This window comes from Lathyrus oleraceus, chromosome 3 (genome assembly GCF_024323335.1).
Source record: "Lathyrus oleraceus cultivar Zhongwan6 chromosome 3, CAAS_Psat_ZW6_1.0, whole genome shotgun sequence".
Classification (NCBI taxonomy): Eukaryota; Viridiplantae; Streptophyta; class Magnoliopsida; order Fabales; family Fabaceae; genus Lathyrus; species Lathyrus oleraceus.
In genome coordinates, this window is record NC_066581.1 from 224,106,776 (window position 1) to 224,112,775 (window position 6,000).

Here is a 6,000-nt window from a genome sequence, read left to right on the forward strand (position 1 = left end):
AATTAGTGGTTGGAAATGAGAGATAGAAAAAAGAATAACTTAAAATGATGATTCTTAAGAATATTTCCACTACTAGAACACCTGGCCCATTATTAATGTTACCAAAATTTCCCTTCTTGTACTAATTAATAAAAGGTCAGTCTCAAAGAATAATAATTAAGTCAATATGGGTTCACTAATTACTCTATTTGTCCAAACTAACAACTTTTAGAGCATATAGGAACTCAGTTGATCTCAACTGACCAAGGTTTGAGTATCTAAGGGAACACTGGGTATTACAAAAAAATACAAATAGAAGGCAAAACCTTAAGAAGTTATATAATCATAAATTAAGGTATTTTAAGTCTATTTAAATAAAGAAGTTATCCTTCAAACAAAATATGATATTTTACATCAGACTAATCTCATAATCAAGTAAGAGCTTTTACACCAAGCGTAACTCATGGATCAAATGGAATTTTTCACGGATAATCTCACGAACTAAGTGAGAGCTTTTACACCAAGTGAAATTCATAAACCAAATAAAGATTTTCAAGTACAATTTTACTAACCAAACAACAACTTCACACAAAAGATATTGCACAAGAGATAAATCCTCTTGCATAAATTAAAATATTTCCCTAGCACCAAAATAAGTATGAAATGAGTCACTAAAATTTTTCACTCTTAAATCATAACGAATTTTAGTGAAATGAAATAAATAATAAGGAAAAGAGTAAAGAGTGAGAAAGAATGTCAAAATATGTTTTTTGTTGTCGTTTAAAAGTGAGGAGGAGTCCTCTACTTATAAGTGAAAATCTTACACAAAAGGAAAATTTTTAATGCTCATAATCAATTATGCATTAGATCTAATCGATTATGTGCTTCATAAAAACAAAAACCCTAACTCCCTAAAAGTAAATCCTACAAAACTTAGTGTCTTAATAGATTAGGAGTTTTATTAATCGATTAAGAAGCTTTATGTTTTTCTCTAATTGATTGGATAAGGGTCTTAATCAATTATGCATTATTATAAGCCTCCCAAATGTTTAAAAACACCCTTGACCAATCCCACAAACACCGTGATGGTCCCTTTAAGGGTTTTAAGTTTTTTTTATCAAATGGAGAGTTTAAAAACACTTTTAGGTAAGTGTGCACATTACCTTAGTAATTTAAGAATCACTCTAATCTCTTTTACAAAAATATAATTACTCAGACCAGACTAGGATATATTTCACATTTCCTCACTTTCATCATCTATAAACATTTAATATCTCTTACTTGATTCACCATTGATTTAATACTTTATTTGGAACTTGACTTCTTGTATCTAATGAGGCTTGATATAACTTCTTTGATGGACACCATAATCAGATAAACTTCTTATCTGGAGATCATCAGGTATTCCATCGAACAACGCTTGACATTAGGTGTTGTCCTTAAGAGATTGGCTTTGTGATCTTGATCTCCCAAGCATAACAACTTGATCATAACTTTAGATGAAGACTTCACCTTATAGTGTTGTCATCATCAAATTCATTTAGGTCAACATGCGACATACATTATACCTGCAAGCACATAGATCCACACAGGTTTCCCCATGGTTTTGAGGTCAACCCATTAAACCCTTGTAGGTTTCAACCCTTGTGAGGTATCATATCTTTTCGGGTTACCCACATGGTATCTAAAAGTTATGCATACATGATGTTGTATGACATTACTTGTTTAACTAAGTCCCAATGAATGCCATAATTCATCTTAATTGTGATTAATAGAAGTGGAACATAGGTTAAGGGCTCAATTGATTAACTTCTCTTTGAAATATAACAATGGTGGCAAACTTTTATCTCTCGACTTCAACTTCTATTATGTTGTGGGAATCATCATTTCTCATAAACTTCTCTTCATTAAGTATCATGAAGCTCCCTTGGAGTTGAGGAAGTCTTTGAAGTCTTTTGCTACCACTTTTACATGCCTTTATAATCCCCACTCTTCTAAACTTTCTTCCTACGCGTCCCAATTTGTGGCTTCTATTTGTCCAACTTTCCTTCTTCTAAATAAAGTTAATGGAGGAGATCCTACAAGGATGTGACAGTTTCCTCACTTAGATTCATTATGATGGGAAAAATCTCCCACTTTGATAATGTATCCCTAGAGATGCAGTAAGTTAAGATTATATTTTCTTCTTCTTATCCTTCTTCTTCTTCTTCTTCTTCTTCTTCTTCTTATTTAATTGGATAATATTCCTTGGAAAACATTGCACTCTCATCCTTCCTCTTTTTGGAAGTATTTTTCCTATATATTTCATTTATATTTTTCTTATCTTGGGTTGGAAACCCTGACAATTCCTATTGTTGAATTAAATCCTTAATGTCATCCTTAAGATGAATGCAATCCTCCTTGTTGTGGTTGTTTACTTTTGTGGAAACATGAGTGAAAGCACATAGTATCATTTGGTATCTTTTACGTTCTTTAAGTATCAATTTGTTTTTTGATGTTTTACAATTCTATTATTGTTTGATTGCATATTTTTATTTTGTATGTTATCTAATTCATTTGTGTGATTGTACTATTCATTTCCATTTGATTGTAATCGCTTCAGCTACTAAATTGTACCACTGAGAACCTTCTATATTTCATGATTATTTTCATTTGATCATTATTGGTATTTTTTCATTTTGAACCTATGAAAATTACTATTTTGTCATTTCCACATGATTATCTTGAATCACAAGTTAGAATATTTGAATTTGGATGTTTTGATATTTGATTCGAATCATGTGTTGTATTTGATTCGAATCACTTACCTGTTGAAAATTGGAACATCATTCTAAATCAAAATTTTCTAATAAAAAATTGAACATGATTCGAATCATAACCTCATTTGATTTGAATCAAGTGCAAATAATGATTTGAATCACTAGCTTTGAAAGACGCCCTTTTTGGGGTTGTCCGGATTGATTCAAATCACAAATCCTTCTTGATTCAAATCAAACTTCTAAAAATCCAATTTTCCATCTCTTTTTTAAATAGTTGCTTCTTTTTGTGAAAGTAACAATCTGTGTGAAACCTATGGTGATCCGTAGAGACAAAAACTTTGATTTTGTCTCTCTTCTTAGTGTGTTCATATTTACACCATGTTTCTCTCTTCTTATCCAAAAATCAACCTTTAGATATTGAATCCATGTGAATTCTTTATCTTTTTTGTTGCACCTTGTTCTTGTGCAATTTGGTTGTTATCTTTGTGTGATTTAGAGAATGAGTTGATCAATATTGTTGAGGATTTATCAAGCTCTTGATAACAATCAAGAACCAAGATCAACTCATCTATAAACTTGATTGAACCTTCTGTGTGGGTTCATTATTCAGTAAAATTGAGTTACTCGACTAACAACTTATAATACCAGTGGTTGGCTGAGATTATCTAACACTATTCACCATCTTCATCCTTAGTTTGTTTCCTTTGATTTGTGGACCCTCCTCTAAAGATTGAGTGTAAGGGAGAATATTGGTACATTATGGTATCTAATGTTTTTATGTGTAGCTGATTTTTTTTTATTGTAACAAGTGCAAGTATCATTTCTTGAGTGAAATTTGGCATTGAGTTGTTATCTATCAAGATGGGAGTTTCTATTATACTCTAAGGAAGACTTTGGCGAGATCAAGTATCAACGGTCCTTAAGGAGGGGTAGGAAGTTGTCCTTATTTGGTGGCATTGGAGAAAGATTACATGCAGATAAAGTTGGGAGTTGTCCAATATATACTCAGTTAATGGCAATCGCTCAAACAAAAAATCAGTAAGATCAAGGGGATCACCACACATGAATAATTGGAGCAGGTTATTATGGATAATGTCATACCTCAAAAAAAGAATATAACCTTGCCAAGCACAATCGCACGCTCGCAAAATGGACTAACAGAGTCGCTGTCATACCCCAAAATTTGCCCATCAATAGTTCAAGACATTTTTCAGGGGCATTCCGACTCATTTTATGGCACTGATCTTAAAGGGACAAAGGCCCAGCTCACGAATGGCCCAATCCAGAAAATGGCCCAAACTGGCCTGTTCGCTACACGCTCGCCTAGCGAACGTTACGTTCGCTACACGCTCGCCTAGCGAAGCAAACGTTCGCTACCAGCTCGCCTAGCGAAGCTGACAGACAACAAAAAATTTCGGGCTTCGTTCTGAGCCCATTAGGTCATGAAAAAGGGCATTATAAATACCAGCACTTCAGTAATGAAAAGAGAACGAAAAAGGGACGAAAGGAGAACCCTAGCAAGCAAACCCTAGCGCTCACAGACGGAAAACCCTGAAGGAAAAGCCGGCGGCCGCAAAGCTACCTCCGTCCAACTCAATCCGGCTCGCCAACTCAAGGTTGCAATTCGATTGCAAACAGGTTTGCATTGCTATTATCGCTTTATGTTCTTAACTTGCATGTGATATCATAATTGAATTCATAAACATATTTGAGGTTTTGCATGTGAGTTTAAGTATGCCAGCCTATCCTGAATGTTTGACCATATTATTTCTGTAATTGAATACCATAAGACTTGCCGCATGCTGAGATTATACTGTTCTGAAATTCAAAACCCGCAGCCGCTCGCTAGCACATCGCTAAGCGAGCCTGTAGCGAATATTCGCTAGGCCTTCGCTAGGCGAGGCAGAGGCGAACGGGACAGTAGCTTATATTTCGTTTGTTCTGTGCTATGCTTCTCTGATCTGTTCCCTTATCATCATACATTATTTTGCATGACATTTTTGCTGTTGTATTTCTTTTGCGGTGTAATCCTCGATTGCACCCTGATTTGGTATGCTAACCCGTTTGCTGAATTTTGCAAAGGTTCATATGTCCCAGAAAAAGATCGTCGTTTAGGCCTTCCACTTTATTTGTGGGATACCCTTGTGAAGAGCTGCCCTAAATTGCTTAATTAATTTTAATGTATTAATTTTAATGTATTATTTTTAATGTATTGATTTTAATGTGGAGATTCATCCTAATTACCTAATTAACTTTAAAATATGACCTTTGACTATGTGATCTTGGACCTCTCTTTTGCCTTATGATATTACGGTACCACGGTCATGTCCCGCGAATGTGGGGATACACTTAGCAATGGCCCTTCGATTAAATCATCATAAAATAAATCATAGTCCCTCGGATGTTGCCTTCGAATATATGATTTCGTCCCTCGATGACCCTTCGGTGTAGCCTACGGTTAAATGATGGTCGTCCCTTCGAATGCTAAGGTATCCTTACAACTGTTGCCTTCAATGACCTATCGATGACCCTACGATGACCCTTAAACATCCAAAGGGTAAAATTACTTACTTCTCAATAGTAAGGACAGTTTTACCCTCATAAGGATAGGAAACGTTCATAACGACCTTAGGAAGGTATAACTCTCAATTACTGGATCATAACCTAAAATATTTTCAACACCTCACACCTTTCAAAACCTCTTTTGGAAAATCACCACTTGGTATACATTCATACTAGAATCATTACCAAGTTACATTTTTCTAAACTGTTTTCAAAATCAAACGAGATAAATACTTTGTATACATTCATACGAGAATCATTACAAAGTTAAACTCTCTTTCAAACATTTTTAAACAATTCACCAACACTTTTCAGACAAAAATATAAGTGATCCAGCAATTAAGAGCCCATGGATAACCATGGATACAAAGGGTGCTAATACCTTCCCTTTGTATAATGTACCTCCCGAACCCAAAATCTATTGAGGTCTTTCCTGTTCTTTTCCACCTTTCCTTATTGGATAAAAGAAAAGTCGGTGGCGACTCTTGCTATCCGCGACATTGCGATAAAAAGCAAAACACCCCAAGTCAGTTCACCGTATGACAGAACTGGCGACTCTGCTGGGGATACTTTAAAAAGAGAGGTTACCTTAAAAAACAAGATCACTTATTTAAAATTGTCTGATTTACTTTTAAGGGATTGCTTGGGTATTCTTGAGTGAAAGATCCTACACCCGGATCTAGTGTACCTTAGGTAAGTA